This window comes from Lontra canadensis, unplaced genomic scaffold, assembly GCF_010015895.1.
Source record: "Lontra canadensis isolate GAN:19392208 unplaced genomic scaffold, GSC_riverotter_1.0 scaffold173, whole genome shotgun sequence".
NCBI lineage: Eukaryota > Metazoa > Chordata > Mammalia > Carnivora > Mustelidae > Lontra > Lontra canadensis.
Window position 1 is genome coordinate 86,486 of NW_022631167.1, and position 12,242 is coordinate 98,727.

At 42.4% G+C, this 12,242-nt stretch overlaps 1 protein-coding gene across 8 annotated transcripts in view; it reads left to right on the forward strand.

Annotated features, from left to right (window-relative positions):
- The window catches only part of TTLL5 (tubulin tyrosine ligase like 5), a 96,092-nt gene that overhangs the window by 53,336 nt on the left and 30,514 nt on the right, over positions 1-12,242 (forward strand). The window contains exon 6 of one of the 8 annotated variants that reach the window (XM_032846228.1): positions 4,132-4,150. The exons of the other annotated variants lie outside the window; for them this stretch is intronic. The gene's annotated coding sequence lies outside the window, so the exon portion shown is untranslated. Of the gene's footprint in view, positions 1-4,131; positions 4,151-12,242 lie in introns of those variants that run through there. 8 annotated transcript variants of the gene reach the window in all.

Sequence of the window (12,242 nt, forward strand, 5' to 3'; positions counted from 1 at the left end):
AAGTACTAATGTCCATCAGTTTCCAGGACTGTGAGACTTGGACCTGCCACAGTTGTAATATCACTTTCCTTGAACCTATTTCATTAGTATCTCTTACAATCCACCCAGAACATTGCATGGCAAAATAAGATCATCCGCAGAAAAGCCTTGGGAAAGAGCCCATCTCTCGACACGTCAGTCCGTTGCAAGCAGCCCTGCGGCACTGAGCTGCGCACAAGCTAGGGGTGGGTGATGCTGTACTTCGTGATGAGCTGCGGTGGTGAGACCTCGTGCCGAGTGTGTATGGACTCAGAAAACAGAGTGGGTCAGAGCGACACTGAAGGACCGGCTTCCCATGGTGCAGCAGAACTGCTGGGAGGTCCCAGAGGCAGCCCACTGCCACCTGCCAGCTGCCACCTGCCAGGCCAAATAAGAGAAACAGGTAGTTTACCACGTGAAGCGGGGAGAACCCAGAGTCCACCTGGTTGCTTGCTTTCTCCTTGTTGTGAATGCGGTGTAGGCAGATCACTGCTTGGCAGATGTCCCTTCAACCGCAGTCACAAAGGAATGTCATCACCAGCTCTAACAGTCCTAGAACCCCTTCCTGTATGGGTTTAGGGAGGCAGGAAGGAGATGAGAAGATTGAAGTGTGTTTGCATAGCTTGTTATCGAAGACTGAGAAAACGTCAGTTGTCCTTATCGAAGAACGAGGGAGCCACACCGAAGGATACCGGGGACTGAGACTCTCGAAGACACCCACTTTGTTGTCTCAGGCAAGGGCCATATTTAAATACATGCGTGATCTTGTGTCTTCTTAGGTTCTGTGTCCTCTGTTTGGCATCTCTTCGTCACAGAGCCAGTTAACTGTGTTTTCTGTATTCTTGATGCTTTTGCATTTGGGGCCTTATGGAGCCAGGGGGAGCCTGCCTCTCCCACGGCTAGCTGATTCTGAAAAATCCTATCAGCTTGCCCACAGGTATGCCTTTCAGACAGAAACCAGCTAATCCCAAGTTTATATACCCAACCACCTCCTTATCTAACCCTCACATGGAAAACCCACATTTCCCTTGCCCCAGATCACTCCAGGGCCAGCTTCCAGGCAGCTGGAGACCACCGCTATAGCCCATAGGCCACCAGAATTACTAAAACAAGCCAGTCTTAAGCTGTTTACTCTGCCCTGCCTTGCCTTTTCCAGGGAAATCCCAAATAAGGCTCTGGCCTAGACTTTCTCCTCACTCCTGTCTTCCATCTCTGGACCACACTGGTGTTTTCCCCTGTGAGGCATGTAGGGACCCTCTCTCTGGGACCCTGAGTATAATCAACTTCCTGCCAGGCCTTGTTCTCATCGCCTCCATAGCCACACTGACTGGACCATACCATACTCAACTTGTACATTCTTAGAACACGCGGCAATGGAGAGAATATCTTTAATATGTCTAGCAGGGAACACAGGGAAAAATCTGAATCAATTAGGTTTATATGACCAAGTTCTAAGCAACTGGTCACAGCAGTCACTTCATTCTGGGCTGTATTCTACAAATGATGTTTTAACAGTATGTGTGGTGCTAGCCGCAGTCTGGCCGCAGCCACACAAGAAGGATGTGAATCCCTTTACGTGGCCAAATCACCTGGCTGTCAGCCATTGAAATTTCATGCTTTCCTGTCCCGAGGCCTCTTTCTTTTCATTTAGTAACTTTCTACGTTCAGAAACAAACTCAAGCCTAGCAGAACAACCTGGTTGGAAGTGGGGCAGGAGACAACTTGGCTTTCAGTTCAGAGGAAGTAGGGGGATACCTCTAAGATCCCACCCAAAAGGGGGTTCATTTTCCTTAAAGAAAACCAAGGAACTCTATTTCTGAAATGGATTAAGAAGTGGACCACGGAGAGAGATAACATCAGAAAATTGATATTGTCTCTTGCTGAGCTGGCGAACTCCCAAGAGAGGAGTGATGATTCTTCCATTGTTAACAATTACTACTTTGTTATAAAGAGACGTGGAAAGTGCAGTGGCCCCTTTCTCAAATTACGTTCATGTTACAGAAGCACACACACCCACTGGAAAAAAAAAAAAAGTTGCTTGGCACCCTGGGTGGTTAGACTTGTGCCTACCACCCTAGCTTGTAGCGCGTTCCTATTGTCCTGTGTGATATCCATTCACTTTGGGTGGAAATGGATCCTGTTTATTCTTGTATTCCTGAACTGGGCAGGTAACCAGCATAACATTGCCTTACTTTGTGAGCTTTTATACTTATCACTACAAGTTATCAGTCTATACTCTGGATGTGTGGAACCCACACATCTTGCTGCCGGTTTCAAAGAAATGCTTGTTATAGGCACATACCTTTGCTTTACCATCCTTATAACCTCGGGTCATAATTGCTCCTCAAAGTTCTAAAGAAAGAAAATGGCATGCTAGGCCATGCCTGTCTTTGGAAAAAGCAAGTTTTGTACATGGAAATATTTACATCTCTGCTTGCCTGATCTGTAAAATTTACTGGGCCCCAGAGTGTGTGGGTGGGTAACTGTAGGGCGTGGAGAATGGTGGCTTGAAGTCTATTTCTCCATTAACATTGATTGCCATTGACATTTATTCTCTCAAATTATAATTATAAAGGAAAAGACTGGGCCTCTCTTGTCCTCAGAACGAAGAGCATCGCTAGGGAACATAAAACAATAGTCTCTTATACTTCTTTGTGTACTCCTCTTTCGAACATGCCAGCATTTCCATTCAGGACTCCTGTAGGTATCAGGAGCCTTCTTCTATTGAAACCTAAGGCCAGGTTAAGTAGTTACCTGCCAGGGGCACCTGGGTGGCTCAGTCATTAAGCGTCTGCCTTTGGCTCAGGTCATGATCCCAGAGGTCTGGGATCGAGTCCCATATAGGGCTCCCTACTCAGCGGGGAGCCTGCTTCTCCTTCCCCAGCTCCCCTGTACTTGTGTTCCCTCTCTTGCTATCTCTTTCTGTCATAAATAAATAAAAAAATCTTTAAAAAAAAAAGTAGTTACCTGCCCCCAGAGAGGAACAACTTGAATGTACAGCATGTCTCCTTAGCCGTGTGGGTAAAACACAGCATGTATCCCCAGTACAAAAGGAGGATGTAACCTGGGAAACCAACCTGGTTGTAAGACAGTGAAGTGAATGGAAAGGTCAACTGGTTCGAAGTTGGTATTTTAATGTTATTTCTTTGTTTATGGTTATCAGGTTAAAAAAAGAAAGAGAGAGAGAAAGAAAGAAAGAAAGAAAGAAAGAAAGAAAGAAATCCCTCCTTTTTACATTCAATTGGACCAAAAGGTGACAGAGGAGTTTCTTCTCCTCCCATCCACCTCTCCTCTGCTTCCCAGGGAAATTAAGACATGTTTGTTCCTGGGATGAACCCAAATGAAGATGTTTTAGAATTTAACAAGTGTTTTGGTTTTTTGGTTGTTGTTTTTTTTTTTTATAACTTCTTATGGCTGAACTGCAAAATAATATTGGGTAATAAATTGCTTGCCGTTACTTGGGTTTTGGAACATGGCATCTTGAAAATGCAGCTCTTTTTTAGAAATAGGACTCCGGGGCGCCGGGGTGGCTCAGTGGTTAAGCCTCTGCCTTCGGCTCAGGTCATGATCTCAGGGTCCTGGGATCGAGTCCCGCATCGGGCTCTCTGCTCAGCAGGGAGCCTGCTTCCCCCTCTCTCTGCCTTCCTCTCTGCCTACTTATGATCTCTGTAAAGTAAATAAATAAAATCTTAAAAAAAAAAAAAGAAAGAAAGAAATAGGACTTCTCTCAGCCCTTGTATTCAGCCATACCTGCTGCTGTTCTCCAGGATAAATTGCGGTTCTGTGTACGTGTTCTTACCCTCCTCTTTTATGCAGAGAAGTCGAGTTGTCTCTGTAGCCTTTTGATTAATAAAAGAGAGACCGCCTCAGTTTACCTCTGTTAAGGAAAGTTCGTGTACATCAGCATAGAGAATAGTGTCGGGGGCCAGACCTCATAAAAACCTACCACTTATTTGGGACAATTAGCAATGGCTAATCAGTGGCTCAACAGCATGTCTGTGAGTCTGTCCCTGTGCCCAGGACAGCTGGCCTCCACCCTTCTCCTGGGTAGCACCTCTTCCTTCCTCAGGACCCCGCCTCTCTCAGTGTGGTTGTTTCTCTCTCGGTGTGCAGCTATCAAAGGCCAGAATTCGAAAACTGGGCTTTCATTCACCCAATAAAGTGCCGCTGGTGTACAGAGCTAAAGGGGGCGGCTGCTGACTGCAGACCAGGGCCAGCCTGTGACCAGGAGAGCGAAACGACATGACACGAAGCGGCCAGCTTCAGCGTTTCTGGCCGTTTCTTCAGGTGGCACGTGCAACAGACTTTTCATCCCTAGCATCAAGTCTTAAAACATAAAAGCATCTGCAGGAAAATAACAAAATATAAAGGGAAAACCAAGGCCAAAGGTCAAGATGGTTCGCATTTTTCAAATATAAGACCAAATAAAATTATGATAATCAAGGTTAGATTTGGTTCGGAGTCTTCTCTCACAGGCCAGCCAAAAAGAGAAACCTGATACATCGAGGTCTGTAGTTCTCATTTTCAAAAAGGAAGCCATACTCCAGAGGAAAATTATTAAACTTTTTCCTACCTGCTTTCTTTTTTTTAAGATTTTATTTATTTGTTTGAGAGAGTTTGAGAGAGAGAATAAACAAGGGGAGGAGACAAGTGGTGGGGGAGAGAGAGGGAGAGAGAAGCAGACTCCCCACTGAGCAGGAATCCAGATGTGGGACTCCCTCCCAGGACCCGGAGATCATGAGCTGAGCTGAAGACAGACGTTTAACCCACAGAGCCACCCAGGTGCCCCTTCCTAGATCTTATTCTAAAAGAAGTATTTCACATGCTTTAACGCGAGGACACTGAACAAAGTAACGGTGCCCTCACAGCACAGCGGTGTGTTTCACGGGACTGCTCCTCGGTGTGAGCTACACGGAGGCAAAACATGGCAGTTCAAGTCAGTGAAGACAATTTTGTGAACTATTACAGTCCAAGTCGCTTTGTGGTCCAACATAATCCAATGAGATAGTGGTTCTGTGGAGGGGTGGATGGACTGCATGTGTCTTAGATAATCCTACATACCCTATACCTTCTCTCGGGTGATGGCTCAGGGAGAGCTAGTTGTGCTCTTAGGCAAAGGTACAGAGGCCTAGTCTTCTATGTGGCTCGTTGAAGATGGCGCCGATGTGCTCTGGAAAGCAGGTGGCAGAGGAAACGTCTCGTGGAAACTGGGGCCAAGCACCGTACTGACCTGTCATGGCATGTTCGCTCTCTGTCCCTTTATTCTGTCCCTAGGCACCTCGTGCCTGCTTCCCCCCAGTCGGGCTGATTCCTATTTGTCCTTCCTCTTTTCCAACCCTAGCCCATTCCCACCCCCAGTATGATTTAGGTGCTTTGACTGTGCTTACAGCTATCTGCTGGGGCATTTACAACACTCTAGTATCTTTCTGGATTCCTTGACTGTTCCCCCACCACCAGGGCCGTAATCCTCTTGAAGGCAAGGAGGAGCTCTCCCTTAATTCTGAAACCCTAGGGCCTAGCACAGTGTCCAGGCCAGAGCAGGGACGTAAAAGACTGATTAAATGGATGAATGAGTGAATTTTCATATTTCTCCTAACACCTGGAATCCCTGTCCACATATACAAATCCTTCTTATCCTCTAAAGGTCTAGTTAGGTTTTGGTCCTGTCTAGTAAGCTATATGCATATAATTAGATTTTATCTTGCCATTTTTTAAATCCCTAGGGCATTTACAATTTATGTCACAAAATTTGTATTTTTGTCATTCTTTTATCCTACTTTCTCCTTGGGTAAATTGTCTCCGATAAGACCATAAATTCTATGACGGCAGGATTACATTCTGTGTGTTTGTGGAATCCATAAGAACACCCAAAATGCTTCATTACCTTGTAATATCAGCCCTAAAGAAAAGAATACATAAAACACATAAAATTTTTCTGAAAAATAATCTACTCCCCCTGTTCTCCTGGCTTCAAGTGAAATGCTTAACCTCAAATTAAAATGCTTTAACCTTAAAGATTTCATAAATAATGTATTTTATTATTAAACAATCTTAAAACTCAGAATAACCTTCCTTATAAATTACCTAGTACAGTATTTCAAGCCTATCAATGTAATAAAACTACTTCCTTGAAATCAGAGAATGACTGGTCACTGTCCTTCAGATTACAACTTCTTATACCCATTCAGAAACTTACTATAAACTTACTTGTTGGGACGCCTGGGTGGCTCAGTCGGTTAAGCGGCGGCCTTTGGCTCAGGTCGTGATCCCGGCAGGGGTCCTGGGATCGAGTCCTGCGTCGGGCTCCTTTCTCAGTGGGGAGCCTGCTTCTCTCTCTGCCTCTGCCTGCTACCCTGCCTACTTGTGCACTATCTCTCTCTCTAATAAATAAATAAATCTTTAAAAAATCTTTTAAAAAATAATACACTTGTTACAAAGCAGAATTCAGTATAAAGATGTTCTACTTTAGACCACATCCAAGGATCTCAGTTTAAGGGAACAAAGTCAAAATGAGGTTTAGTTTATTTGGAAAACGTCCTCCTTCAGCTTTTGTCCCTCTGTACCAGCTGATCGGAGGGAGCTCTTTGACCTTATAACACAGATCAGGTTTTGGTTCTGGACACTCAGATTTTTTTTAATTCTTTTTTTATTTCTTCATGAATTTTTTAGGCTTCTCCTAAGTTGTCTGCTACCTGACATTGGACACCGTACTCGAGTCGTGGAAATCCACCTTGTGTTTTGTGTAGTGTAAGATGTACCCTGATGCTTCTGGAGTCGTGTGTTCTAATTTATTTTTAGCATACCATGCTCTCAAAAACAAAAGTCTTCTCAACCCTTACCTACTACCTTCCCTACCTGGTCTTGTTTCAAGTTCAGTGCCATCATATGGTGTTTTCTAAAAACTTTTAAAAAACAGAATTACCGTATAATTCAGAAATTCCTCTTCTGGATGTATAACCACAAAAACTGAGAGCAGGGTCTTGAATAGATGTCTGTATACTCATTTTCATAGCAGCTTTATTCACAGCAGCCTAAAGGTGGAAGCAACCCATGTGTCCATCAATGGACAAATGGATAGACAAGATGTGGTATGTACATACAATGCAATAGTATTCAGCCTTTAAAAAGAAAGAAAATTCTGATACACATTACATCATGGACGAACCGAGAGGATTTATGGTAACTGAAATGAGCCAATCACAAGAAGACAAATAGTATATAATTCTACTTATTTGAGATAGTTAGAGCAGTCAGATTCAGAGGCAGAAAGCAAAAGGGTTGTTACCAGGGTCTGGCCAGATGAGAGAATGGGGGCTTATTTTTCAATGGATACACAGTTTCAGTTTTGGTTGTTGTTGTTGTTTTATCTTTAAGTAAGCTCCATGTGGGGCTTGAATTCAGGACCCTGAGATCAAGACCTGAGCTGAGATCAAGTCAGACACTTAGCCAAGTGAGCCACCCAGGTGCCCCCAGAATTTCAGTTTTTTAAGATGAAAAAAGGTCTGCAGATAGATGGTGCTGCTGATTGCATAGCATGAATGTACTTCATGCCGTGAACTCTTCCCTTAAAAGTGGTTAAGCTGGTCATTTTTCCCCTATCCCCATGTCTGGCGACTGCAAACCTGTTCTCTGTATCTATGAGCTTGTTTGGGTATGTTTGTTTGTTTTCTTAGATCCCACATGTAAGTGAGATCATAGGATATATGCCTTTTTCTGTCTGAATTATTTTACCTTAGCATAATGCCCTCAAGGTCTGTCCATGTTGACAACAAATGAGAAGATTTCATTCTTTTTTATGGCTGGATAATACTCTATTGTGTATATATACCACATTTTCTTTATTCGTTCATTCCATTAATGGACACTTAGATTGTTTCTACATTTTGGCTCTTGTAAACAATGCAACAAACAGAGGGTCAACATGCAGTGAATTAGTGGTTTTGTTTTCTTTGCATAAATACCCAGAAGTGGAATGCTGGATCATATGAAAGTTATATTTTTAATATTTTGAGGAACCTCCATAGCGTTTTACATAGTGCACATACCAGTCTACGTCTCCGCCAACAGAGCAACACTTGTTATTTCTTGTCTTTTTTATACTAGCCATTCTAATAGGTACAAGGTGATATCTCCATGTGGTTTTGATTTGTATTTCCCTGATGGTTAGGAATGTTGAGCACCTTTACATCTACCTGTTGGCCATTTGTATGTCCTCTTTGGAAAAATGTCTGTTGGGTTCTTCTGCCATTTTTGTTTTAAGTAGGCTCCATGTCCAGTGTGGAGCCCAGTGTGGGGCTTGAACTCATGACCCTGTGATCAAGAGCTAAGCTGAGATCAAGAGTCAGATGCTTGACTGAGCCACTCAGGTGCCCCTCTTCTGCCATTTTTAATTAGATTGTTTTTATTACTGAGTTATATGAATACCTTATATATTTTGGGTATTAACCCTATATCAGATATATGATTTCCAAATATTTTCTCCCATTTGGCAGGTTGCCTTTTCATTTTATTGTTCTCTTTACTGTACAAAAGCTTTTGGGTTTGATGCAGTCAACATGTGTTTATTTTTGCTTTTGTTGCCTTTTCTTTGATGTCAAATCCAAAAAAATCAATCACCAAGACCCATGTTAAGGTACTTACCACCTATGTTTTCTTCTAGGAGTTTTTTGGTTTTAGGTCTTACTTTAAAGTGTTTAATCCATTTTTGAGTTAATTTTTGTGTCTGGTTGAGATAGGGATCCAATATCATTCTTTTATATGTAGCTGTCCAGTTTTTCCAACACCATTTATTGGAGACTGTCCTTTCTCCATTGTATATTCTTGGCTCCTTTGTATATTCTTGGTTCCATGAGTCCTAAACTACTTGACCACATATGCATGGGTTTATTTGAGTTCTTTCTTCTGTTCTATTGGTCAGTATGTCTGTTTTTATGCCAATACAATATGTCATACTGTTTTGATTACTATAAGCTTTGTAATATAGTTTGAAATCAGGAAGCATAGTGCCTCCAGCTTGGTTCTTTGTCAAGATAGCATTGGCTCTTTGGGGTCTTTTGTGGTTCCATACAAATTTTAGGATTGTTTGTTTTATTTCTGTGAAAAATGCCATTGGAATTTTGATAAAGATTATACTGAATCTGTAGATTGCCTTGTGTAGTATTGACATCTTAACAGTATTCTTCCAGTCCATGAGCATGGAATATTTTCCATTTATTTATGTCTTCTTCAGTTTCTTTCATCAATGTCTTATAGTGTTCAGTGTATAACTCTTTCACCTCCTTGGTTAAATTTATTTTAGATATTTTATTCTCTTTGATATAATTATAAATGCAATTATTTTCTTAGTTTCTCTTTGTGATGGTTTGTTGTTACTGTATAGAAATGTAACAGATTTTTGTATATTGATTTTTGTATCCTGAAACTTTACTGAGTTCGTTTATTAGTTTTAACAGTTTTCTGGTGGAGTCCTTGAGGTTCTTTCTGTATAATATCATGTCATCTACTAATAGAGACAGTTTTACTTCTTTTCCGATTTGGAGGCCTTTTATTTCTTGTGTATGGGTCTCGGTAGGACTTCTAATACCTTGTTGAATACAAGTGGGGAGGGTGCGCATCCTTGTCTTGTTCTTGATCTTAGAGGACAAGCAGTCAGCTCTTTACAATTGAGTAGGACGTCAGCTATGGGCTTTTCATATATGGCCTTTATTGTGTTAAGATATGTTCCCTCTTTACCCACTTTGTTGAGTTTTTTTCACAAATGTATGGTGAATTTTGTCAAATGCTTTTTATGCATCGGTTGAGATAATCACATAATTTAATGTTTATCCTTCATTTTCTTAGTATGGTGTGTCACATTGATTGATTTCCACATTTTGCTCCATTGTTGTGTGTGTGGAATAAATCCCACCTGATCATAGTATGATCCTTTTATTGCATTGCTGGATTCAGTTCGCTACTATTTTGTTCAGGATTTTTGCATCTACATTTATCAGAGACATTGGTCCGAAATTTTCTTGTGGTAGCCTTGTCTGGTTTTGATGTCCGGGTAATGTTGGCCTTGTAAAATGACTTTGAAAGTGTGTAGAAGAGGAGGGAACTCTTCTGCATTTCAGAAGAGTTTGGGAAAGATTGGTATTAATTCCTTAAATGTTTGGTAGACTTCACCAGTGAAGCTGCCTGGGCTAGGCCTTCTATTATGTTGGAAGGTTTTTGGTCACTGACTCAATCTCATTTGTGTTATGTGTGTTTTACCACAATTTAAAAAAGACTATAGATTATGTATGTAATATGCCTAGTAAAGTGTTTGGCACATGATAGGTACTCAGTGAATGGTAGTTCTTACTATCAGAATTCAAAGCACGTGGTATCATTAGTTCCCATTATGATCTTTGAGGTCATGTTATTGTTAAACAATGTCAAAAGTTAGGTTCCCTAGAAAGTAAACTCTAAGATGGTGATTAGTGTGCAAGAGGTTTATTAAGGGATCAATTCCTATAGAAGGGAAGGGAAAGGGAAGTTGGGCAGTGGCACAGTGACAAGGATGGTCTCAGTTGGTGCCACAGGGAGCGTAAAGCCAGCCTTGGGAGCTGTAAGGTGTGAGAAGGTAGCTGGGATGCCACTTTGGTATGTACTTTATGTTGATCTGTTATTAGATACGGGCTGCCTGGGAAGAGGACGTGCCCTTGAGAACTAAAACTCATGTTTCCGTGGCTCCTCGTCCTTTCCGACTTATCTCCAGTCTTCTGTATTAATGAGTAAAATTTCCGTGCTGTCAGTCATCTCAGTGAGGGAAGAATCAGGGAATTTTCAGCTGTGGCTACGGTAGTGTTTTTCCAACTGTCCATACTGGAGCGCTAGTTATTTTCCTTTCCAGGCTTACGTGGACTGGTACTTTTGTAAAATACATTAAAGATAAATTACTAGAGGAACTAAATAAGAAGACATCTAACGCACAAGCTCAGATTCATTATTATTAGATTCACCAGGCATAAAATTACTGGCCATTTTTGATAATAGGCTTTAACTGCCTACCTTCGAATTCTAAATCTTTCTTAGGCGGGTACCAATCCAGGGCTCCACTCTAAATAGTCCTGGGTTGTAGGACTCCTCCAAAGCATTGTTGGAGTCCTTCCTAGCCGACACTGGCCAGATACACATTGGGTTAAGTGAATGTTGTGCTCAACCTCAAGACCTGATCTTTGCTGTTGTGGGGGAGTCCACAGTTCTCTTCAGGTCTGGCCTAAATGCAGGAATACCGTGAACACCACAGGTTCTGGGTATAAATAGTCCTAAGGCCATTCCTCACTCACATTTTCATCTGCTTCCTCCAAGAATCCATTACATAAATGAGGAAAGAGATGGAGTTTGTAAGGATCTAATGGATGAAAGAGGCAAAGACCGTGTTCTCATTTTGTTGGCCATCAGGCAACTCGTGTTCCTGACATTAGGATAACTCATCTCTCAGCATCATCCTCTCAGGACATTTGGTGTCGGGATAGGGAGATAAGAGAACAGGGAAAGGAGGTCCGCCAAGTAGAGTATAACCTTCAGGAAAGAGGAACTAGTAAAAACAATGGGGTCTTGATATAGTCAAAGAGTTTATCAAGCTTTATCATCTAATTCAGGGAATTCACCCTAAGCCCATGGTTGTAGCTTTGGCTGATCTATGAATCCCCTGCCTTTGTGCCTTTATTCAAGAGGGTGCTCAGAGTGACCCCAAAACTAAGCGTGACTTAAGTGTCTAGTTTGAAACATGGATTCGTTTTCCCTACTTGCAAGGAGTCAAGCTCAAGTCACCAGACATTCTCATTTGGACCTATGCTACGAGCTCTCCCCATCAACCCTCAAGCCATCCCTACCCTCTTTCCATTCTCCACATCACCGTGCACTGAGCTTTTCAAAATGCAGACTGTTTCTCACACACACCACCTAAAGCCCTTCAGAAAAGCTGACCATTACCTTTAAGATGAAGGTAAACCTAGGTAAGAGGTCTCACATGGCATGCGTACCTTTCATCCTGACGTCACATCGCCTTCCCTCCCTGCGTTCTCCACGCCAGCCGTCCTGGCCGTCTCTGAGCTCCCCGCACCACCCCTGGGTCCACAGAGCTTCCGCAGATGCTGTTTGACTCCTCGTGCTCTTCTCCCACCCTCAGGTGCGTTTGCTTTCTGTGGCCTTTCTGACAGGACGTGTCCCTGTTACAGAGACCTGGGTAGTGCTCCTTT